This window comes from Tamandua tetradactyla, chromosome 22 (assembly GCF_023851605.1).
Source record: "Tamandua tetradactyla isolate mTamTet1 chromosome 22, mTamTet1.pri, whole genome shotgun sequence".
NCBI classification, from domain to species: Eukaryota; Metazoa; Chordata; class Mammalia; order Pilosa; family Myrmecophagidae; genus Tamandua; species Tamandua tetradactyla.
Genome location: NC_135348.1, coordinates 1278953 through 1305512, shown reverse-complemented (window position 1 = coordinate 1305512; position 26560 = coordinate 1278953). Strand labels below are relative to the sequence as shown.

General features: G+C 36.6%; 1 protein-coding gene and 1 pseudogene across 3 annotated transcripts in view; one reads left to right on the top strand and one right to left on the bottom strand.

Annotated features, from left to right (window-relative positions):
• Positions 1-26560, bottom strand: part of MARCHF1 (membrane associated ring-CH-type finger 1) — an 894978-nt gene that overhangs the window by 710556 nt on the left and 157862 nt on the right. The gene's annotated exons all lie outside the window — the stretch shown is intronic.
• On the top strand, positions 2287-9093 carry LOC143665952 (etoposide-induced protein 2.4 homolog pseudogene; annotated as a pseudogene).

The following is a 26560-nucleotide window of genomic DNA, read 5'->3' as shown; positions in this document are numbered from 1 at the left end:
TAACTGCAAGCAACTAGCAAATATGCAAGTAAGCCTGTGCATATAAATGTGAGTATACGTATATCAAATGTGCATGTGTTTTTGACATAAAAATTCCTATTGTAATTCATTTACTGACTCTCATACATTTTCAACAATGTCTTAATCATTTTTCTCTGTAGTTTTATTTTTGAAACCTGTACATAAGATATTGACCACAGTCAAAAAAAAAGGGATATTAATAAATATAAATAAATGCTGATAAAATTATATCATGGTACTAATGTTTTTTAAATATTGACTAGCAGCTAATTTCACAAAACTTACAGGACACATATTACATATGTAATGACACTGGGCCCACTAAATTATATTTTCTTAAAATGTTATTCTTTGTTCTATGAAAGCATATCTTGGAATTCAAAGACATTAATGATAAACAAAAGAATCATACTTATTGAAATGTTACTTGGGGTTTTGATGCTTGAATCAAAGGTAAAATAGATCTTCATCCTAATAAGAAATTGAATATTTTATAATATCAGTACTAATAACAGGATATGATTACTCCAACAGGATATTCACATAAAAATATATGACCAAGCTTGAGAATGATATTCATCAGTTAGCATAGTTTCATGACATTCTATTACTTTTTAAAATGCATGAATTCAAACTAAATTTAAAAAGGCACAAAATACCTAAAGGGTTAGTGACATACATGAGAAAAATCTGATGTGTGTATTAAAGATCAATCCATTAACAGAAATATTGAGATTTAACAGGATTTAAGCAATGCAGAGTGATTCTGCATATTAAATTTAGGGCTCTCCTTTTCACTCTTCTGCATATGATGAGGGAGATAGAGTCAGCTGTGAATAACAGTCAGCACTCTGATGAGTCAGGAGAGTTACGGGGAGACGTTAACATTTTGTCACTAACAGTGGATACACTTCAAAGTGTCTAACATAAGTACCTGGACTTTTTTTCCACTATAATAACTGAAATTCTTGATAAAAACAGAAATGAATGTTCTGTGTCATTTACAAATGACATCTTATTTTGCTCATCCAATTGAATAACCTGTGGTATATAAAAGTTCAGACCTTAAGCAGAGTTTTTTGAAAATAAATTTACAGCTTAAAGGTAAAGGAGCTTATTCAGGAGCAAAGTACTGCTGTTATGGAGAATATATTAAATATGCTATTTGATTTTCCAGGATGGAAAAAAGTAAACCAGAAACAGAAATGTAAAAGAAAAAATTGCTTGAAAACTTATAAAAATAAAGCCAAACATCCATGCCTAAAAGTATATCAAAAATAAAAAATGGAATACTTCAAATACCATGCTCAATAACTGGGGAAAAGAATATATTTTCAATAAACATGCTATAATAAAAGAAAACCCTGTTGGAAAGGAAATGAACCTTGGTCCCTTTCTCATATAAGACACAAACATTAATTTGAGGTGGATCATAGACCTAAATGTGAAAGTCAAAACGCTAAAGTTGCTAGGGAAATTGGGAGGGAATTTAACTCTCTTCCCTCCCAACCCAAAACGAGATATAATAGTATAGGGTAGATACCGTCAGTGGACCAGACATGGTGACCGAATTGTATGAGGACGGAGACATACTCCAGCAAATGCATGAACGATTGAAATTCAACACAGGCAAAGAAAAGGACTCTTGGAAAATATACAGATATTTTTTTCTATCAAAACCTCCATCACAGAGCAGCAGGGCCCAGGGATGGTCAAGAAGAGAGCTGAATGGATGAAAAGAGGGAACAATTAAAGAACTTCAAGAACGACACCAATTTCCTCTTCTTTGTCCCCAGTGTCCTGGTCGTTTATTTATTTACCTGTAGCTACCGACATTTCTGCCCTTTTCCGTTTGGCTGGATATCTCAAGGCACAGAAAATCTACAAATTACATCTCTACATTTTCCTGCGTCCTTGATTAGCCTGGATTCTGCCAATGGGAGGCACGAGAAGAGAGCAGACGTGAGAGAGAAGCCGCTCTTTTTCCTGCTTGCAGCAGTGCTTTTGTCAGCAGTGGGTGGCCACGGACTTCAGTGACCTGCGAAGATTCCACCAAGAATCTGTGCTTCAGGGCAGCAGAGATCGCAGCTCTAGCTGTGCCAGAGGCGCATGCATTCTTGGGCTCTGGGGCACCACCTTTTCCTTTTTATCCCATGGCAATAAGGGTTTCTGACAGCTAATATTGGTGATGTATCAGCCTCCTCCTGCCTCCGACCATTCCAAAACTTTTCAACAAATTCCCTATATTTGTGAGAAATGCCTATAATGGTTTTGTTTTCCTTTTCCTGCCTGGACAGTGGCTGCTGCACTGAGGGATTCTCCATGAAAGGTTACTCTTCAGCATTTAGCAGAGGGAGAAAGGACACAAGTACTTTGCTAATTTAAAGTGACACCAATAATAAAGCTGGTGGACAACAGGGGTTACCTCAGCACAGCAAGGATGCGCTGTGCACTTTTCTGCATCCTGGGGAACTCTTTACTTTCTGCTTTGACGGCAGGTGGAAGAAATACTCAATTGCTTACGGAATAAATTCCAATAACCTGCACTGTTCAGTTCCCTCATCTGTAAAATGGCCATAATAATAACTCACCTCACTGAGTAAGAGAATTAAATGAGCTAATGTGAATAAGGTACTTAAGACAGGACAAAGTACAGAGAGAAGAGGTCACATTAGGAACGGTCATTGCAGCAGCAGTTCTGGGTGGGGATGGCCCAGACTTCTGACCGACAGAACTGTGAGATAACAAACGCATGCCATTTTAAACCACCACATTTATAAGTTGTTACGTGGTGACCAGAAAACTAATAAACCACTACCAGTGATCTGAATGATGGAAAAGATACTCATCTGTGCTCACATATTTCTGTACTTATAAATCCACAATCCGTTTTTTATTACAAATGAGGGATCTTTCTATAATGCTCCTGGTTCATGTCATTTCACTTAACTGAACCTCCACTCTCCCCAAGAAAATGTCCCTATACTTTAAAATGCCTAATATGATATGATAATCTGGCATCAGGTTAAGATCAAAGATTTTGAAAATGACAGATTTGTTGCAAGCCTTGGCTCCACCACATTACTTTTCCATTCAAGGAGGTATTAAAATTTGTTTCCTCATTTATCACAAAGATGGGTTCACAAATTGGTAGACCATTCATTGAATAAATTCTGGGGAAGGACTTGTAGGGAAAAAGCGTATCATCTCTGTATTTAAGTTGGTTCTCACCGTAAGGCCCAATTTTGCTGAGGGTCCGTAACATAGAACATGTTTCCTAACGATAGAACAAGTTTCCTAATGATAAAACAAACCTAAACTGCATAGAAAGTAGAAAGTCTTTGGGGAAAAAAATGTGCTTATGACAATGCCAGCATTACATGAAAGTATTTCCCTTCATGGTTTAACCACTGTTTCACCCTTGACCTTTACCCAAGAATACATCATAAGTATCAAAACAGATGATTCATTTGTTTAGAAATAAATATATGTCTTTCAGGAGAAACTTTCAGGTAACCAAAGAAAAATCATATACAATTATAGTTTTTTTATGTCTTGGAAAATAACATTGTTAAACGTATTTTTGAATTTGAAAGTCTCATTAGTACTTCATTACATTTCCCAGTTTAAGGTGAAAGGGCATGCGATGCTAACAAGGAAAAAAGAATAAAAATGTGCTTTACAAAGAACGGCAGCTGACTGAAAAAATAATTATGTGAAAATTTAATTAGTTGGAGCCCAAGTGCTAACAAAGGAATGATCGAGTTCAGTTAATTTTTCTATTAATAAAGCAAAGTCATTTCTTAGATTAGATTAATTACTGATCAAGAAAAATATTTAAATTTTTATTATTCTGAGCTTCATGATAGAACACAGAGCTCATATGCTCACATTTTTACCAGTCTGAAAAATAAAAAGGTTCTCTATGTCCTGTTTCTTTCCTTGAGAAAAATCAGGCAGGAGCCAGACTCTACAAGAATCTCTGTTACTATAGGGGAAACATCTGACCTTAAAAGGTAAACAGTTCCACCCTTCTCTGTGATCTATAAATTTTAGTAACTACTGCAACTCAAGAATATTTTTAACATATATAATTACAAATTACCAAATTTATTTAAACAAATATTCCAGAAGAGTTCTTAAGTACATTGTTACATTAACCAAGAATACAAAAATAAATATAGCTGAAATACAAATGCAGAATTAGAACTATTTTAAATAAATGAATACTTTCATAGCAAGCACCTTTACATTTTCACATATTAGAGCATATAATTTATCAATGTTTTAACTGCTTGACAATGATTCTATTCTATGTTGAAGAGAATTCAGCTATCCCATGCTAAGCATTATTACTAATTATAATTTCCTTATGATTAGCCTGTCTTGTCTTGATATCCTCACTCAATTAGTCCAGATAATGTTCTAAAACAATTCCAGAACAAGTAGCATTTGCCCATATCAACTAGCTAGGATTTTTATGTAGGATTTGTTCATTTTTTGTTTGTTTGTTCTCTTTTAATTTCTTATTTTTATATTTTTGGATGGGCAGGCATCCAAAATCAGACCCGGACCTCCAACATGGCAACAAATGTGTTCTTTTCTATACCATAAGAATAAAAGATAAAAAATGATTGCATTTTCAATAAATGGACAATAACATATATTTACCATTTTACCCCACAGCTGTTTTAATTTTCATTTTCTGTGCCCTAATATATCCAGAAGATATCTAAGTTGCCCTAACATCCTGCAAAATAACACATTGATACAGTGAATCATTGATATCATACTGATTGACCAAAATAAGCAAGAGATGGCTAGCACAGAAAAACTCTTTGAAGACATAAATGCTACAGAAGGGAGTAGATAAATATAATGAAGATTTAGAGACATGCCACATTAAGAAAATATTTTAGGGGGCCAAAGGTCAGGGACGTACCTGAGCATTTTCTTAAAGGAAAAGACAAATTGTGCATATTGCTTCCCTCACCACAAAGAAATATAATTCCTGATTTGTTCATTTTTAATCTAGAATAAAATATGACTTCTCCCAAACACAAAGTTTTGAAATATTTGTTAAAAAAATAGATTTGTGCATTCAATAGTACATCCATTGACAAAAGCTAAAGACTTTAAGTATCAGAGAACGTACACGCTAATATTATTAAGGATCGAGATGACCTATTGGTAGGACAGAGGCCAGCGCTGATGGGCTATTCCTGTCTCCAGTAGCACATTCTGCCTGGGACCTTTAACAATCCTATTAAAATAGTTACAGTACAAGGGGGAAGAGGAGACACATCAACTTCAGAACCATACCCATTCTCCAGGAAGATAAACTGAGGTCCAAAATGTGCCACCCACACATCAGTGTCCCTGCTCCCTTTGCATCTATGATGAGAAAATGGCCACTGTCTTTGGTGAAGATATCATGTTATATAATGTATGTTTATAACAGGAAAAGCAAAAAACAACTATTTTCAATAAAGATGGCATAGCATTTGCTACCTAGGGGAGGGTAAGTATTTTCATCATAGAGGTCCGTGACTTATGACTATAAGAAAATGTTTGGGGAGCTTTTTTTATGGTACAGGCACGGCTCCTATGATGGTTTAAAGGTACGTACCCCAGAAAAGATCATGTTCTTACAGCTAATCCATTCCTGTAGGTGTGAACCAGCTGTGGGTGGTACCTTGAGATGACATTATTTCAGATGAGGACTGCCCCAGGTGGCTCTTAATTGTCTTGCCGGAGTCCTATATAAGAGATGAAATTCAGAGAAGCACACAGAGAGCTAAGAGAAACAGGAGCTAAAAGAGAGAACCTATAGGCGAGGAAGCCACTGAAGCCACAAGCTGGAAGCAACACATCCTTGGAGAGAAGGGAGAGACCAATAGGCTCGCCATGTGCTTGGACATGTGACAGAGGAGCTGAAGGTCACCTGCAGTAAGTTTTCAGGGAGAAAGCATCACCTTTCCTGACTTGGACATTTTCACGGCCTCAGAACTGTGAGTTGCAAATTAATAAATCTCCATTGTCAAAACCAACCCATTTCTGGTATTCATCAACTTCAGCAGACTAAGATAGCTCCCTACACAAAGCCTTTTTGAGAACCTTTAGACAAAGTATTAAATTTCTCTGGCTGATAAGGTAAGCAAAACTGTAACTTTTGGGAGGTCATAAAGAGGGAACTCGGTACTTGGCATGCAAATAAGAGTAGATTAGTAATAATGATGGGAACTTATTGACTGGAAACACTAGTGAGAAATTATTCTCCTAGGTGAGGAAGGGCCAGGAAAGTCTAAGAACTGTGATGTAGCATATTCACAGTTAAGTGATGTTTCTGCCCTTTTCTATACTGTCATCTCTGCCTTACTCTCAAACCCTCAGGAAAAGGCTTTTAAGTTCAGTGTTGTACTAAAAGGGTTGGCGAATAAAGGCAGGGGGTGAAAGAGCAGCAGCCACTGGAGATGAAATGGTGAGCCAGAAACAGGATTAGAAAAGGAGACAACTATAGACAAGCCTCGAGGGAATCCTTGCAAGAAAATAAAGCTTGAGCCATTTTATTTAGCACCTGACATAAAAGATATCCACAGAAGGCTGGAATGCTTCGGAATATGCAACGGTAGCAAATTTAAGCTACTACAGCTATTACTATAACTCATATGTTCCTACCGCTTAGTTCCTTCTTGAGACTATTAACATGGAATATTTAGTTATATATTTATCACTATTACTGGCCAAAGAACATTAACTTTAGACTATTAAAGTTTAATATTTAGTTACATATTTATCACTATTAGTGGTTAAAGAACAGTAATAAGATCATTCAAAAACCAAGATCCATTAAGGGGTAAGTGATCCCAGCCTTCCTACACGGGCTGCTTCTTACAGCATATGAAAACCAGTTTTGAAATTCAGAAGGTACATTTTATCCCTAGTCCGAAACCAATGATCTTCTAATAAGTTTTTTCTTCAAAGCATTATGGCAATTTATAATATTAAGAACCTACATCATGTGTATCATAATACTGAGAAACAATTACAATATAAAACTTATAACTCAAAGGGACTTACATTTATGTTGTGCCAGTTTTTCACCTTATGAATTTCAGAGGGACAAATCTTCCGGTGTCTCAACCCTGTCTTATTGATGAAATGTTAATTCAAGGTAGAAGGTGTGTCTGGGCTACACCCATCCTAACACTGAAATGATTCAGGAAGCAAGGAGAGCTGTCAAGTCTCAAAGGTGACTACTTTAAAATTCGGTATTCTCCATACATATCTAAAGGTTATTAACTCTACAGTGTCTTCAATTAACCCCTTCAATATTTAATTAAAACTTGGAAAAGAGACAAAAAGTTTGCTGGGTAACATCTCCTTTCAATGTTACACAAGGACACAGTTTAAGAAATCCACACAAGCATTACTTAAATCTCTAAGAGAAAATATCCGAATCTGAATTTATCATTAACTTTTACCATTTACTCAGCCCCCAGACGCTGTGATGTTGCATGTTAACTTGCAGATTTCTGTCCAGTAGAGAAGACAATCCTAACGGTTTTGATTTTATTTCCTTGTAAGAAATTAACCAGAGGGTAAGGGGTTAGCTTACTTCCGAAGGGGCCTCGAAATTGGGCCGTAGGCTAGGGGTCAAAAAAAATACCCTAGCCCCCCCTGAGCTGGAGGAAAGTCAGGAGGCCTGGACATTAGTTCAGCCACCGGCCTTGAGTCACTGCATTCCCCTAAAGGATGAGGCTGCACTATACAGCTAGTTGTAAAACGCCCACTCTAGAGGGGCCCTGGCAGCTCTAGGCACAGCTAGAGGTGAACGGCAATAGGACGTAAAAAGACACAGGGACTGAGAGATTTAGAAGGTTGGGAACAGACGGGAAGAAGGCTATAGCATCCTCCGTTATTAAGCTTCATAGATTTCAGAACGACAGCAGCTGGAGAAGCAAACCTGGGTTTCACAACTGCACTTCTGGCATTAATTCCAGCTATACCACTTCACCGTCTTTGAGGCAATAAGACTCCTCTGGGGCGTGGGCACCACCTCCAAGCTAGACGCTTCATTCCAGCAAAAGAGAGGAGCAGCGGCCAAGAGCAAATAGTGCCTGGGCCCAGCCGAGAACCCAGAGCTCAGAGCCCAGATCGGAAGCAGGAGAGCAAACCGCACATGGTTAGCAGAACGTTCCAGGGCTGCGCTTGGAATGGCAGAGTGTTCTGGTCCAGTCTCCTCTTGTTTTATTGAGTGCTTATTTCCAGGCTTCAGTCAGTAACAGCACAAATTACTGACGATCCATCGCTACATGGAGATTGGTCATGGCCAGAATTCTTCCTTAACATCGACTTTCAGTGCTCTTTGGGTGCTCCCCCTTCTGTGTTTAGCAAAGTTGCAGGTGCCATTTGGTTTCAGGAAATAACTGACCTGGGATCTGCGGGATCAGGGAGGAAGGCTTATCCATTCCCTCGTGTCAGCAAAATAACTGCTGAAGTACCCTTCAACTTTTTGCTGCAGGTTCTCTTCCTCTTCGGGGGATGTTTGTTGAGTCTCTTTCTGTCCATCTCACTGACCAACTGGCTAGTCTCTTGCAGATGTCCCTTCTCTACTCTCTTTACTGCTACAAGCATTGTTGGTTCAATAAAGGAGTTGAAATGCACCAGCAGTTGTTAAACGTAGAAAGGAACTGGCCTTACTACCTTGGATTTGGTTCACCCCTGGCCTTTCTCACAGCAATGCGACCTCAGCCATCTTCATGGTTGTGTCTTCTCTTTCTTCTTTCCTTTATTCATTATCAGCACCAGTGAGGCAAAGCCCCCCGCAATGCATACCTTTTCCACTTGTGCCTCTTTTCCTTCGTGGTCTTCTTAAGGAATGGGCTCTTCCACTAAACATTCTGTCTGCAGCCTGCCCTGAGTAGCTCAGCCTCTGCAGACAAGTTCTCTTCGCCACATCCATCACCTGCCAAAAGCCCTGGAGTCTCCTGCCATCCGAAGGGAGTGGGTGGGATCAGAAGGGGCTGTGCAGGTCTCTCCCTGTTTGCCTCCCCTGCCCAGGGACGGTAGATCCCACCTGCCCAGGGCCCTCTGCACATTCTCTTCTCTCTTAGGATTTGGCATTATTGTCTCTGGTGCATGTAAGCCAGACTCTATTGACACCAGCATATGGATTTTTAAAACCACCATGAATCTGAAAGGACCACACAACTTTCTGCAGCCATTTTCTAGCATTTGCCAGCTGTTGGCCGCAGCTACGACCCTAAGGAATCCTAAAGTAAAACAAGAGAGAAAAGGATCAGGGGATCTGGAGACATCAGTCTTCAGACAAGTTTATTACAGCTGACTGCACAATTTGTATACTAAAAGAAGTATGTGGAAGGTTGTTTGCACGCAAAAGTTTTAAAAACAAGCGGTACAATAACAACTTTAAGGGAACAAACATATCTGAGATTAAAGTATTCTTTTCCTTCAAGCGAGTCTCTTCCGCACGTCATTATGCTTTATCTGCACATCTAAGTTTCTATTGAAGTTTCATGTTCTCAAAACGTTTGCCTTCACTTTCTCATACTTTATGAACTGAGTCTGAAATTTCAAGTTAAGCATCAACCTTTTAACTCCTCCAGCCAGCCCCTGTGTCTGGACTGATTTGAATACTTTGTTTTTCTTCCTGTGCCATTTACCCTCCTACCTCCCCTTTCCTACCTTCCATCACCCTTGGGTGAACGGATTTTGTAAATCAAGCTGTTGTGATTTGTGGATTTGTTATTTTTGTTTTTTTCTGTGAAGCAAGTACATCAGATGTGGAGATGGAGGCATTGTTCCCCGGCACTCCCTTTATAGCCATCACTGTCTTGTTTCTTGTAACTCAGGTTAGGTTTTGGTCTCTAGATCCACTGCAAAAAAAAAAAAAAAAAAAGAAAAGAAACGAGCCTGAAGATATGGGGCAGGAGGAAAGACCTCCCAGCCAGATTTGCTGGCTTTTGAGGAGGAGTGATTTTCTTTCTTCCCATGAAGGGAAAAAAGCTTTTTTCACTGTGACATTTAAAGTTCCCCAAGTGAGGAGGAAGTACCACTTCTGGAGGAGTGCCCTTGCAATCCAGAATCATCAGGGAACACAAACTTTTAAATCCTGAAAGGTCTGAAATGTACTTTGGCCACTGCCATGTCTGGCTGATATTTCCGAGGGATATTGGGTGCTGAGAATAGGAACTGAAGGGGTAAACTTATTAAGCACATTATACCTGTGATTGTTCGGCTTTTTCTTGTATTTTAAGAGACTAAATATGGGAATACAGTGGACAGGGTGTCAAAATAATTGTATAATTTTAAAATATCACAATTAAACATGAGCTGGTTTCCCACACACACACAAACAAAAGAGAAATTAACCCGCTTTGTGTGTACTTAAGTTAGCAATCTTATTCTAACATTTTTAATACCTTTCCTAATAGACAATTTAAATCTGTTTCTCAAATGTACCTGAAACCAGGTGTAAAATAACTCTGTTCCTTTCTAAATAAGGATTTGAATAAAACAGTGTTCTACTTATATTTATATGATAATTATATTTCAAGTTTTTGGAAATTATACCCTATGAAAAGTTTTTAATATTTTTTTAAAAATGATACTTTGTCATCTCTACATAGAGTAAAAATCAGTAGGAAAAAAATCCATATTGTATCAAAATTTTAATCAGTGGATCTTGAATAATATTTTTTTCTTTTTTAAGCAATTACCTTCGCCTGCCTCAAAGAATTTTTATTTGTTTTTTTGCTGCTCCTCTTAGTAAAGTATGAAAGAACAGATACAAATAAATAAAAGGGAGAACCTCCCATTCCTTTCAAAATGTACACAAAGATGCATTCCATAATTAGATAAACACACTACCAGGCATACTGTCAGGCATATTGTCAGGGTGCGTGCAACCAGCTGAGTCTACGGATTTGCTGATGAAAGGCTGATAATGATGGCATCACCTCTACACTAGAACCATCCCTCAGAATACATGGGAATGATTTGCATACTATTGTGTCAAATTTATTAATTTAGATTAAACATTATGGGATATGCATTGTGTTCCGTTGTTCAAAACATTAGAGTGAGTAGATATCTAGTGAATAAAGCAGATATTAAGTAAAGAATTCCTCAAATAAAATTAAAATTATAATTCTGTTAAGGAAAAAAATGCATGATGCCATGAGGCTATTTATAGGAGAACACAATCATAGATAAAAACTGATTTGAGGGAAGAAGAGAAAACAAAATTCAAGGAAAATACAGGATTAATATTCCATTGATACAAAAATTCCTAAGTAAAACTGAAAATATAGCACCAAAACTTTATCCATTAGATATTATTTTAGTTGAAAATAGAAGAAAACTAACCTACCTGCAGTATATTAAACAAATAATGACTTATGCTTCTTACATTAATAGGCATTCACGAGATAGCAACCCAGGGACTGTACAAATGCTTAATGATGCTTTCAGGAACACAGGATCCTTCTCTTTTCCCCTGCCATCAATTTATTGCATTGATTTTCATCCCAGGCAATGCACTTCATGGTTACTAGACAGCTGCTGTCAAACTTCTAAATAGCCATGTTCATAGAAAGTATGAGGACAGGGTGAATGGACTATGCCAACCTGCAGGTTCTGTTTACAACACATTGACCAGCACTAATGACCAAGCACTGGCCAAAGAGATTAGCTGGTTTGGATAAATTATGATCACTCCCTGAGCTGAAGAGATATCTGCCAGCCCAGCACCTAAAGAAACTTGGGTTCAGACAGCAAAGAGAAAGTTGAGCTTGATGGGGTAAGATGATGGGAAGGCAAAAAAAGAGAACCTACTGCAAACATCCCTCAAGAAATTTACTCTTTCTAGTTTAATAAGCTAGAAATACTGAAATTTTGTGTAGGTGCCCTTTAAATTAATGCAATCTGTTTGGCAGGTTTCAATTTATTACCATACCCTTTTTAGAAAGATAAATGTGAACTATTTTATTGTCATTTTTGTCAAAACATGTATTTAAATACCACCTGTTAATACTTTTATTTTCTTTAGAGTAGCAGTTATTTTTAGCATTTCGATTTTAAATCAGCATGTTTATTTTTATTTTCTCCCACCATTCTGTTCATTTGGATTATTTTCCTTACACTTGAATATGAAGAAATCAATTTATGGGGAGCATTTCAGAAAGAACACAAACAGATGGCTTTTAAGTATTTGAGAGAAATATGTGCCTTATACATATTATAAAGGAAGAAAAGCTGGATTTTAAGTAAAAATTTTTGTGAGAAGAAGAATGGGTTACAGGCTTGGTAGGCTAATAGAAATGACAAGGTCCATTAGCATATACAGGAAGGCTAGATTTCAACAAACTTTCAGAGGTAATGCTTTCCACAGAGAGTTCTACAGAGACTTCTAAATGGCAAAAATGGAGAAAGAGAGATGGTAAAAGACGAGAAGATACAGAAAGAGTAAGAAAGGAAGGGAAGCACTGGGTACAGGAGAGAGCAAGATACATCATTTATAACAAATGTCTTAAGACTAATCAAAAATAGGAAGGATAGATTGTTGATTTTGACATTTGTTTTACAAATGATGCTGTTCAGTGTTTATATTAAGGGCTGCACTACTTTAGATGTAGTATTTGATAGGTGGCAGGATCTATACAGAAGTTAGGACAGTGAGACTAGCAAAGTAGGTGACAAAATATGAGGAAAGACCTAAAAAGAATTCTGCAGAATTGAATCAATATGGAAGTTTTAGAAATGCAAAATGATAATAACAAATATATAAGAAAAAATAGGACTTTATTATTTCATTCTGAACTAGATGGAATCAGAAAGGGAGAAGCTGCATTCTGACAAGCAAATAAATATATATGTTGAAAATTTGGCTGATAATACGAAAACTGGGGGACTTGAGCATTTCTTGAAAAGGTACCAGGAAGCGGAAAGGTTGAACGTTGAGTGCAATAACCAAAAACATATTGGAAAAGTAGGTGAAAACTAGTGATTGCTTCATTCTTAAATCAACAAATATTTACGTTTGCTAGGTTGGATGCTGTGAGCAGAAGATGCAATGAAAAAAATCTCGCCATCTACTGTAAACATGGGAAGATAGTTTTCATTTCACAATGCTTTCATGCACTATTAGGTATGAGCTACGAATGTTTTCCCCAGTGAATTTCACTGCCCATCAAACTGAGGTCAAATTCCTTAGCAGTCAAATCCCTTCTGCTATAGCCTAGCGTTTTCCAAAATGTGTTTTGGGAAAACCAAACCTGTTCTTTAAAAAAATGTTCTATAGTAAATACATAGGAATGTATTTATAGTAAGTAAATAAATACACAGGAAACCCTACTTATTATATTCTCTTCTTAGAGAATAGTGATTCATACTAAAATCCTAAAAGGTTTTGAAAACTCCTACTTAATTTGATTTTGTTTGTTAACTCTCTGACTGTATTTGCATCCACAGCCCTTTCTTTCTACTGTTACCTTCTAGTATCTGAAAGAACTAATAATATTCCAGCTTAGAAAATTCTGGTTTTGTCTAGGACATTTCCAGCATTCTGTTTTAGAGCATCTTTTCTTATATTCTATTCTCTTGTCAAAGCTGAGGTGTAACTTCTCACCATATATGCCATAGATTTATTACCTCTCTTGCTACTCTAATTTTATGCTTCTTTCTTTATTGAATTTCTCTAACTCCACATAGCATTAAAAAGCATTTACAACTTTTGACCTAGAAATATGAGAATTTATCCTACAAAAAATCTGAAATGAAGAAAGAAGTTTTACACGAAAAGATGCATGACATGTGTCTAATATTAGCAAAACCTAAGACAAAGCATAAATTTCTGACAGAAAGAGGTGGCTCAGTATTTAGAATGTGTAAAATGCTGGGGAAAACTACCACTCACCTTACAGTTAGTTAGGAGGAATTTTTAAAACCTAGTGCAACTTTTTAATCTACTTGTTCATTTAGATTAATGTAATATTAACTTTAAAAAGTAGCAAATGCAAAATTGTACAGACACTATTTCCTCAAAGAGATGCAATAAATACAGAGGAAAGGTTGAAGGGAAATATTCCCAAATGATAACTTTGATTTTCTTTGGATAGATACATTTTAGGTAATTTTTTTTTCCTTTTTCCAAGTATCTGGATTTTCAAAAATTTCTACTATGAAACTTATTAATTTTATAACTACAAAATAAAACAAACAAACCCCTATGCATTCATCAGGGCCAATTCAGTTTTCTTTCTTGTCATGAAGACTTCCCTAATTCCCCCTAGCAGATGTCAGTGCTTCTGTTCCCAACTTCAGGACTTTGGTGTGTGTCTCAGAGTACATCTCACGTTCTGCGTTGGAACAGGGGTATCTGGATAATTGCCTCACTCTTCCTGTACCAACACTATGGCTGCTATAGTGCCTAACACAGAGCATTTTATAATGTGGACATTAAAAAGACATTTGCTTAATGAATAGATTATTTTCTCTCACATTTACTCATATTTGTCAATACTTTGGAAAGAAATTTCATTAAAATCAAGTGATATATAATCATAGGCATTCAAGTCCCTTAACCAACTGCCTTTCTTCTCTTTATATCTAGTATCCAAATACCTGTCACCCTGTGATAAGACTGATATCTTCTTTCTTCAATTTTTTTAATTAATCAATTAACTTATTTTTTATTACCCAAGTTGTAGGCTTACAAAAATATCAGGCAGAAAATACAGGGTTCCTAGAAACCACCCTATAAACACACATGTTCTTATTATTAACAGTTTATATCAATGTGGTACCCATATACAAGTGATAAAACAAAACCATTATAATTATACAATTAACTGTAGTCCCTACTTTACTTTAGGGTTCACTGCTTGTGTTGTACAGACATATGGTTTTTTAAAGATTTTTATTCTACTAACATATACAACATAACATGTCCCCTTTTAACCACATTCAAATGTATAATTTACTAGTGTTAACTGCAAAAAAAAGTTGTGCTACTATCACCACTATCCATTATGAAAACACTCCTATCATCCCGAACAGGAACTCTGACCAATGAAGACTTAACTCCCCATTCACTACACCTACTCCAGGCCCTGATAGAGCATATTCTACTTTCTTATTCTTTGAATTTGCTTATTCTAATTATTTCATATCAGTGAGATCATGCAATATTTGTCCTTTTCTGTCTAACTACTTCATTCAACATGATGTTTTCAGGTTCATCTATGTGGTCCCAAGAATCAGAAGTTTGTTTCTTTCATGGCTGAATAATAGTCCATTGTTTATGTATATCACACATTTTATTTATTCACTCATCTGTGGATGGGCAATTGAGTCGCCTCCATCTTTTAGCAATTGCAAAAAATACTATGACCATTGGGTGTGAATACCTCTTTCATCTCCTTGTTTCAATTCTTTAGAGAATATACCTTGAAGGGGGATTTCCACGTCATTGGGTAATGACGTTCTTTGCTTTCTGAGGAAATCCAAAATTGTTTGCCACAGTGGCAACACCATTTTACAATATCACCAATAGGGAACAAGTGTCCCAATTTCTTTACATTCTCCCTGACAGCTGTTACATTCTGATTTTTGAATAGTCGTGCTAGTGGATATGAGATGGAATCTCATTGTGGTTTTGATGTGCATTTCCCTAATGGGTAATGATGCTAATCATCTTTCTCATGTGCACTTTTGGCCATTTATTTATCTTCTTTGGAGAAATATCTATTCAGGTCTTTTGACCATTTTTTTAAATTGAGTTGTTTGTCTTCTGGTTGTTGAATTGTAGGGCTTCATTATATAATCTGGGTATTAAATATAGTCAGATATGTGCTTTCCACTTATTTTTCTCCCATTGAGGAAGACTTCATGGTAAACTCCCTGGATGCATAAAAGTTTTTAATTTTGATGAAGTCCCATTATTTATTTTTTTCTTTTGTTGCTTGTAATTTTGTGGTAAAATCTAAGAAACTACTGCCTAACATGAAATCCTAAAGATGCTTCCCTTTGTTTGCTATAGGCGTTTTATAGGTTTGTTACTGTATTCAGTTCTGATCCATTTTGAGTTAATTTTTGCATATGGTGTGGCACAGGGATCCCTTTCATTCTTTTGCATATGGAGATTCAGTTTTCCCAGTACCATTTGTTGAAGAGACTATTCATTTCCCTTTGGTTGGATTTTGCAACTTGTCAGAAAACAACTGACCATACATGTGAGGGATTATTTCTGAACTCTTAGTTCAATTCAATTGATCTATATGTCTGTCCTTGTGTCACTACAGCGATGACTGATTATAAGATTATAAGTTTTGAGATTGGGAAGTACGTGTCCTTCAATCTGCTTCTTCTTTTATAAGATGGTTTTGGCTATTCAGGACCCCTTACACTTCCATATAAATTTGATGATTGGCTTTTCATTTCTGCAAAGAGGCTTCTGGAATCATAATTGGGATTGTGTTGAATCCGTAAATCACTTTGAGTAGAAATGGCATCTTAGCAACATTTAGTGTTCCAACCCATGAAGACAAAATGCCTTTCCATTTATTTAGAGCTTCTTTGATTTCTTTCAGCAGCTGTAGTTTTTCATGTATAAATTCTTCACCAGCCTGGTTAAATTTATTCCTAAATATTTGATTATTTTAGTTGCTACTGTAAATGGAATTCTTTTCTTGATTTCTTCCCTCATATTATTCATTACCAGTGTATAGAACACTACTGATTTTTGTGTGTTAACTCCATACCTGGCTTACTGGGTACTGAACCATGTCCCCCACAAAAGTAGATTCAGGTCTCCAAGCCCTGATCCTGTGGGTGTGAAACAGGACCTATGAAGACATTATTAGGGAAGGTGTGCCCAAACTGAATGATGGGGTCATAATCCAATATGACTGAAGCCATTACAAGCACAGGAAGCTGGACAAAGAAAGCCAGGGAAGAGACAGGAAGCCAGAAGTCAATGGAACCTGGCAGAGAAAGGAGAAACCATTACCATGAGCTAGTAATACCAGGTGACAGACAAGCCAAGGGCCAAGGATCAGTCAACCTCAAACACCACAGTCTTGAGGGAGAAAGCATTGCCTTCCCTTAACCTCAAAACCATGAGCTAATAAATGATCAAGCCAACTTGTATGGTATTTGTTTTAGCAGCTGTGAAACTAATACACCGCCACATTGTGGAATTAGTAGTCGATTCCCTGATAGTTTTGTTGTGGCTATTTCAGGGTTTCTGTAAATAGGATCACATCATCTTCAACTAAGAAAAATTGTACTTCTTAATTTCCAATTTGGATGTCTTTTATTATTTTTGCTTACCTGATCGCTCCGGCTAGAAATTGCAGTACAATGTTGAATAACTGTACTGACAGTGGGCATCTGTGTTTTATTCTGATCTTATAGGGAAAGGTTTCAGTCTTCTGCACTGAGTATGATGCTAGCTGTTGTAGCTGTTATGTGCCCTTTTGAGTCCATCCTGATTTCCTTTGTGTATACTTTTCCAATATTTTCTTTGTGGTTACCATGGGTCTTAAATGTAACATACAAAATGAATAACAATGACATTTGATTTCTTCCCAACTTAACTTTATTAGCATTTACATACACTGTTCTTACGCCTTTCTGTCACTCCATATTTTTGTTGTACTTTTTACAAACTATATATGTACACATTGTAAGGCCAAATATATATATCACTTTTTATTATTTTAATGTTTAGAACCTAAAATAAGTAAAAAGGGGAGTTACATACCAAAAAATACAATTAATAGTAATGGTATTTACAACTTATAGTTGTATAGCAAGCAGGTATTTATTTCTCTATGCCGCTTTAATTTGTCCTTACCATCACCAGAATTCCCTTTAGCTTTGCGTGAAAGGAGAGTCTAGTGTTGATGAATTCTTTCAGCTTTTATTCATCCGGGAATGGTTTAATCTCACCCTCATTTTTGAAAGACAGTCTCACTGGATATAAGTTCTTGATTGGAAATTGTTTTATTCCTGCACATTAAATATTTTGTCCCACTTCTTTCTTGCCTCCAGGGTTTATGATGAAAAACTGGAAATTAATCTTATTGGGACTCCCTTGTACATAACACAAAGCTTTTGTCTTGAAACTTTCAGAACTCTTCTTATACTTGGTATTTGACAGGATGACATTTCACTTGGTTCTTTCAAGTTTATTCTGTTACATTTGATTGTGAATATTCATGTCTTTTGTCAAATTTGGTAAAGTTTCTATTTTTTTTTAAACATCCCTGCTGCTCCTCTCTCTCTCTCTTCTCCTTTTGGAACTCACATGCTTGTTATATGGGTAGGGCTTGATGATGTCAGAGAGGTCTCTTAAGTTCTGTTTATTTTTTTCATTCATTTTTCCTTTCTGCTCCTCATTCTGAAACTTTTCAGTTGTATTGTCTTTGAGTTCACTGCTTCTTTCTTCTGCCAGCCCCAATCTGGTATTGAAATGCTCTAGGGAATTTTTCATTTCAGTTATTGTACTCTTCAACTAAAATATTTCTGCTTGGTTCATTTTTCATATCTTCTATTTCTTGAGATCCTTATATTGTTCCTTCATTGTTTTCCTGGTATTTTTTAATCTTTTCGTGTTTTCTTTTATTTCCTTGAGCATATGGAGGATGTTTTTTTTTTTTTTTTAAGTCTTTATCTTCAAAATCTAGTCCTCTTTATTTTGGTCTTAGTTTTTAACCTATTCCTTTGGATGGGTCACTGTAGCTCGTTTGTTGCTTGATTTGCAATCTTTCATTGCAAACTGTACATTTTGATACTATAATGCATTAACTCGGGGATTTAGTCCCTGAGCTTTGTGTTCCTTAAACTGTATTCAACTCGTGATATGACAGAGATTTACAGTACCAGGAGCAACAAAAACAAGGAAACATATTCAAAAATGACTTTTCAATCTTCGCAAATTTGTTCTGTGTTGGCTGGTGCTCTCCTTGAGACATGAGACCTCCTATCAAGAATATCAGCCCAAGTCAAAAGTGAAGTCTCCCCTCCGTCATTCTGAACATGCATCTTGTCCTGGCCATGTGCTTATTTGTGGCCTTAGGAATTCCCCTGTTTACAGGAATTTGGATGCCCCAAATACTCCTTATAATAAAGAATTTGCATCCCTCCTGGGTGTTCTTATATGTTAATGCCAAGAATCTTTTGCCTTGGCCACTTTACTTGTTTCTTTCATTGCTTTAGCTATCTGTAGGATGATTTCGTCTGCATGGCAAGTTCTAGGAAAATGAGCCAGAGACAAATTTCCAGGTTCAGTCATTCAGTCTGCAATCTAATTGATGGCACCCACATACGGATGCCTCTGCGTACATAGGAGTTTCTCTGCTCCTTCCAAAACAGGATCAGAGACCCACAGTGGAATCGCAGATGCGCTGCATACAATGTTAGAGAGGGAAACAAACAGCACGGGAACCAACAGTCTCATCCACATTTTTATAGCTGTGTTTTCATGATATAGCATTTGCCCAGTAACTGGAACTCTTTCGCTCTTTTCTGGAGTTTTAAGGAAAATGGCTCTGACTAGTTTTGCTAGTTGTTCAAAGATTCTGTGGGGTAATAGCAAGCTAGAGCATCTTAACATCATTAACCTAATTCTGATATCCTCTTAAGGAAGTTTTTTTTTTACATGGGCAGGCACTGGGGATCAAACCTGGGTCTCCAGCATGGCAAGAGAGAATTCTGCCATAGAGCTGCCACTGCACCACCCAAGGAAGCTTTTTGATAACTGAAACTGAAGGTGGTGAGAATGGAGAAATGTACTCTGGCTAATGTATCAGTCATAAGTGTATGTTCTTTCCACATTGTTCACTTCACTGACTGATATTTATAGACTGGTCTTTGACTTCATTATTATTCCTAGGCCACTTTTCTTGGTACTAAACATCAAATGAAAGGGTGTGCCTTTTTTAACAATGAAGAACTGCTACCTTTGCACTGTTTAAGTTATTTATATGTTTTAATTTCCACTAAATACATTCTAGAATGGCTATTTTTTTTAGAACACAATATCAAATGCTGATGAGAACATGAAGCAAACAGAGCTCTCATACAGATGGGAATGCAAAATGGTACACCCATGTTGAAAAACTGTTTAGCAGTTTCTTATAAATTAAATATACATCTAAATTCTTCACCAAATTTACCAATGCTTAAGCAATCACTTGATAATAGTCACACTGGTTTTCATACATCTTATGACTTTAAGTATAACTATTGTGTTCCACTTTCTATGCCTCCTTATTCTGAACGAATTTCAAAGTCATTTCATTCAGAGGGGTGGCAACTGATGGCAATAGTGCTGATACAAGAGGTTGGTGCACACTGCTCTTTGGAAAACTGCTGAGTTCGAGCTGCTTATGTGAGTTCACCACCAAAAACTACTCGGTGCTACAGATGTTGAACCCTCTGCTGCAGGAACACAAATCCTGCCGTGAGCATGACAGGTACATCCTTTACAATCCCTTTAAGTAAACATTCACACACTTATGTTAGGAAAGTGTACACAGAAAACAAGATAACACTATGAGATACTCTTCCACTTAATACAATTTATTAAAGCCTGTTCTTCACTCACATATTTATTTTCTCCTTAGGACTCATTCCTATCTTCCCTTTTAGTTACCTTTCTATCTTAATATTTAGGACATTATCAGGGACCAAGTAGATACTCAATAATTCTTTTGTTTCTGCTTGCCTAAATGCATTTACCCTTATTTTACATTTACCTTTGGTATTGTTTTAATTTAACAACTTAAATATAATCTAATATAATTTTTTAGAACCTCTCCAAACTATGCACATTCAGGCAAAGCTGAAAGTGTAGTTCTGGTTTCCATACAAAAAAGTTAGTTCTGGACAAAGCCATTTTCCCACTTAACTTTGGTCAGCAGAAGACGTGGGGACACCCCACCACCACTGAGAAAGCATACCTACTGTATATCCTGCTACCAGTCATCACGTAATACCCTTCCGACCAGTTGGCAACCAGATAATTTTATATAACCTACACGTGGACTTTGAAAACGCACTTCAAACATCAATACAATTCAACCTAATTTTTCAAACACAAATTTGAATAGATATCGTCAAAGTACCAAAGAGTTGAAGAAAATTAACATGAACAATAAAAGAAGTCTGACTAAGCTATTTACACATTTCACAAACAGAGGGGCTAACCCCTAAAATAACCAAAGCTGTAAAAGATGCAGGAAAACTTAAACAAATGTATTGATATCCTCAGAGATATTCAAGAGATTATCATCTCCATAAATCAATAGCAACAGATTGTCATGAAAAAAAGAAGTTATTAGAAAACAAAGCTGGAGAAAATAAAAATACATAAGGAAATAAACAAATGACAAAAAATAGACTGAGGAGTAGACTAGACTAAATACAACTGAAAATCATACTAGTGAGATAAAAATTGACCTGAGATTTCAAACAAAAGAAAATAGCTAAGGATATAAAGAGGACAGAAAGGAAAATTGTAGAAATCTGTCCAGTAACACACACACAAACACATATACAGAACCTTGTACTTAATATAAAGAAAATACAAACAAGTACATTTCAAGTCACCATGGACCATTTCAAATGGTTATTCATTATATGTCCTTCCCCCACTGTGCCCTCATCCCCATCTCTCCTGCTTTCTGATGAACAGGTCTGGTCCATATTGGCTAACAAAAGTGTAGTCAAAAGTTCTAAGAAAAAAAATAATAATAATTTAAAAGTTTTAATAATTAATTAATTAAAAACTTGCAGGAACGTTTACTAATAACTATTAAATATTAATATATATTAATATATTAATAAACAACAATTTTTATTGCTTATTAATACATCATTATCCTCATCCCTTAAGAAATTGTCACTTGACCAAGTTGACAACTGAACCTAACTACCACATGTCCACCCCTTGTCAACTTAACAACTATATGCATCACCTTAAATGATTATTAAAGTGGCACAAATTCTCTTCTGGCTGTGGACCTATGAATCTCAAAACAAGTTATCTGGTGCCAATAGGCAATGGAGGGACATTAACAGAAAGTAAGTATCAGTCAACAGAGATGGGGGAAGTATTTTTTCCTTTCTCCACACTGGAAGAATTTTTTAAATATCACTGCACCCAAGAAGCACCGACTAACAAATTTGTTAACAGTGACCCAAAAACTATGCTAAGGATATCATGACACAAAGGACTTCAAGAGAGTCGGGATGGTGGGGTAAAAAACTCCAGGGTTCCATGACCCTACAAAGCTATGAAAACAAGGACAACTGGCAGAAATGGAAACATTGTTCTCAAACTACAGAAAACAGCTAAAGGACAGCAAAACAGGGCAACAGCCAAAGCAATAAAAAGGCAACTTAAAAACCATAGTAGAAGCTTTTAAAAACCATGGTAGAGGCTCATGGCATTCTTACTGGTATTTCCTCCTGCCTCTCACTAGCTTGGTAAAGAGCTGGTTCCCCCTTCCAATGTGGGTCTCTAGTCCCAGATCTGAAGGAAGCAGAGTAGCCTTTGTGTCCATACTAGGGTGCCTACATACGTCTGTGCCAATGTGTCTGGGGCAGCCAGAAGAACCGAAGCAGGGCACACACTGTAGGTTCACAATCCCAGACCTTGCCCTACACCTAGAACTTCCTTCCAGAATGCTGTAGGGAAACAAACGGGAGGGCAGGCCATGGTGGCTCAGCAGGCAGAGTCCTCGCCTGCCATGCCGGAGACCTGGGTTCAATTCCTGGTCCACACACGTCCAAAAAACAAATAAGCAAAACAAACACAAAGAAAACAAAAGAAATTCAACAAATGGTGCCACAATAAAGTTACACTCACATGGAAAAATAATGAAATGTGACCCCATCATATAGCACATGTTCTAGTTTGCTAGCTGCCAGAATGCAACACACCAGAGACGGATTGGCTTTTAATAAAAGGGGATTTATTTCATTAGTTCTTCAGAGGAAAGGCAGCTAACTTTCAGCTGAGGTTCTATCTTACACGGGAAGGCTCAGGGTGATCTCTGCTGGCCTTCTCTCCAGGCCTCTGGGTTCCAACAACTTTACCTGGGGTGATTCTTTTCTCCATCTCCAAGGGCCTGGGCTGAGCTGCGAGTGCTGAGATGGGGTATACTAAGCTGATTGGGCTGTGCTACGTTGAGCTCTCTCATTTAAGCACCAGCCAATTAAATCAAACATCATTCACTGCAGCAGGCACGTCTCCTAGCCGACTGCAGGTGTAATCAGCAACAGATGAGGTTCACATGCCATTGGCTCATGTCCACAGCAACAGAACTAGGTGCCTTCATCTGGCCAAGTTGACAACTGAGCCTAACTACCACAGCACACAAATATAAATATTATAGTAAATGAAATTAAAAATTTCCTAGAGCATTTCAATGTCAGATTGGAGCTGGAAGAAGGAAAAAAAATCATTGAACTAGATGATTTAAATGATTCCAGCTGAGGAACAGAAAGGAAACAGAATGAAAAAAAATAAAAGTGAGCAGATCCTAAAAGACTTTTACAGCATCAAGTATACGATATACGAATTATGGGAGTCCCAGAAGAAACGGAGAAAGGGGCAGAAGGAATACTCAAAGAAATAACAGCAGAAAAATTAATGAATATAAGAAGAGATATGAAGATAAAATTCAAGACAACCAATGAATGAATCCTAAAAGGGTATACTCAAAGAGAACCGAGCCCAAATATGCGGCAGGCAAACTGTCAAACATCTGGGACAAGGAGAACATTCTGAAAGCAGCAAGAGAAAAGCAACGTGTCATGTTCAAGGAAGTATTTTTCATTAAGTTTAAGTGCTGATTTCTCATCAGAAACCATGGGAGAGTAGTGGGAAGACATACTTAGAGCACTGAGAGGAAACAATTTCCAGCTGAGACTTTATATGTGATAACACTGTCTTTCAAAAATGAGAAAGGGATTATGACCTTCCCAGATAAATAAAAGCTGTGCGAGTTCATCACCACTAGACCAGCCCTACAAGAAAATATTAAAGGGAGTTCTTCAGATTGAAAGGAAAGGCACTAGACAATAACAGATCAAAGCTGCAAAAAGAAGTAAAGGTATCTGGTCAAGATAACAACACAGGTAAATATAAATGCCGCTGTTATTGTATTTTTGGTTTTAACGCCGCTTTTATTTCCTACATAATCTAAAAAGCAAATACATTAAAGTAATGACAAATCAACCAAAAAGGCATGCAAATTTTGTGTATTTAAATAATTCATTTAATTACTTTATCAGAGAATACAGGTTCTGTTCAAACATCAAATACCCACAGAAAAGGAAATACTATCTCTAAAATCTTCCATGCTGGCAATAGAAATTATAAAATATACTTCAAAATAACTTTGGAAAATGAGTAGACTTAATCAAGGATATGATAAGTCTTTACTTTGGAAAACAAAAACACAATCCCCAATAAATGAAAAGATGTGCATCTTTTTAGTTTTCTATTTTTTATACTATATATTCATATACCACATAATAATTCAATGTGTACAATCAGTGCTTCATAATATCATCATATAACTGTGCATTCGTCATCGCAACCGATTCCTGGATATTTTCATTGCTACGAAAGAAGTAAGAACAAAAATAAAAGTTAAAAAAGAATGCTCCAAACATCCCATACCTCCCATAAATCCCTATTGTTTATTTATTTTGTCTTTTTTTTCTTACTCATTTGTCCATATATTGGACAAAGGGAGTGTAAGTCACAAGGTTTTTACAATCACATGGACACACCTTAAAAGCTCCACAGTTATCCAATAGTCTTCAGGAGTCAAGGCTGTAGGATTACAGTTCAGTAGTTTCAGGTTATTTTCCTACAAAAAAATTTTGCCAACTCATGATATAGGCTGTAACAGTAAATGTGGCTTCTAGCCTAATACACCAAAAATGGGGTATCTGATACCGCATAAAAATAACCTCCAGAAAGACCTCCCAACTCTATCTGAAATCTCTCAGACAATGAAACTTTGTTTTGTTTCATTTCTCTTCCCTCTTTTGGTCCAGAATTCTTTCTTCTCTGATGATGCCAGTGCTAGGCTTATCCCGGGAGCCCTAGCCCACATTTTCAGGGAGACTTACACCCTTGGGAGTCATGTCCCATGTACGGAGAAGGGCAGTGGGTTCACCTGAGGAGTTGCCAGCCTCAATTTTTGACCCTTAGAATCATAAGCAAATAAATGGTTGTTGCTTTAAGCTTTATGTTTTGGATGATTTTTTGTTTGTTTGTTTGATAAAAGGTATATAAAACAGATTGCAAATACCAAGCAGGAAAAAGATAATGTACTTTTGATCTGCTTGTGGGCCAACTATGGCCTGCCACCTGCTTTTTGTTTGTTTGTTTGCTTGTTTTAACTTTTGTTATTGTATAGTATAACATATACACAAAGCAAAGAAATAAAAAAGCAATAGTTTCCAAAGCACTCTTCAACAAGTGGCTACAGGACAGATTCCAGAGTCTGTCATGGGCTACCATACAATCCTCTATTTTCCTTCTAGCTACTCCAGAATACAGGAAGCTAGAAGGCTTAAATATTTTTTTATCATCACAACTGACTTTTTTTTTCCTTCTTTTTTTGTGAAAAATAACATATATACAAAAAAGCTATAAATTTCAAAGCACAGCACCACAATTAGTTGTAGAACATATTTCAGACTAGACATGGGTTACAATTTCACAATCTTAGGTTTTACTTCTAGCTGCTTTAAAATACTGGAGACTAAAAGAGCTGTCAATTTAATGATTCAACCTTCATATTCATTTGCTAAGTCTTATCTTCTCTGTATAACTCCACCATCACCTTTGATCTTTCCTTTCCTCTCTTTAGGGGTGTTTGGCCTGTGGTATCACTGAATTTGACCAAAAAAAAAAAAGTAATGTTAAATCAATGGAATTGGACTGATAATGTATATATTAAATATTTGAGAAAACTACACAAAGGTGGGGATTCAGAGGGATACAAGAAAATAGATTGTGTGTGCCCCTTTTTTTTTTCAAAGAGAGAAAGTTTATTACTAGGTATGTAGTAGGAAAGCAGATGGCCTAGCAACCCAAAATCTGTCTCCACAAGTTTAGGGTTTTCATGGTTTTTAAGGATTTTAGTGTGGGAGATGAGGTCATTTCAAACAACAAGGTCAAAGCAGAGAAGAAGACAATGTTATCATTATATCAATAGGAGAACATAAGTTTTTAAGGAAGGAAGGCAGAGCTATCACTTTTATAATGAAGTGTAAGCCAGAAGGAAGGGAAACAAATTATCTTTCAATAGCAGAGTCTAGCTGGTATGACTTACAAATGTCTGGGGTGAAGCTAGTTAATGGCTTCAATTTCTTCATTAGCATTAGGGCATTTGCCCTACAAAGAAATGGCCAGGTAAAGGGAGTAATAGCTCTTACAGTCACAAAGGCACAAGATTAGGGATTTTACAATCATTTCAGATAT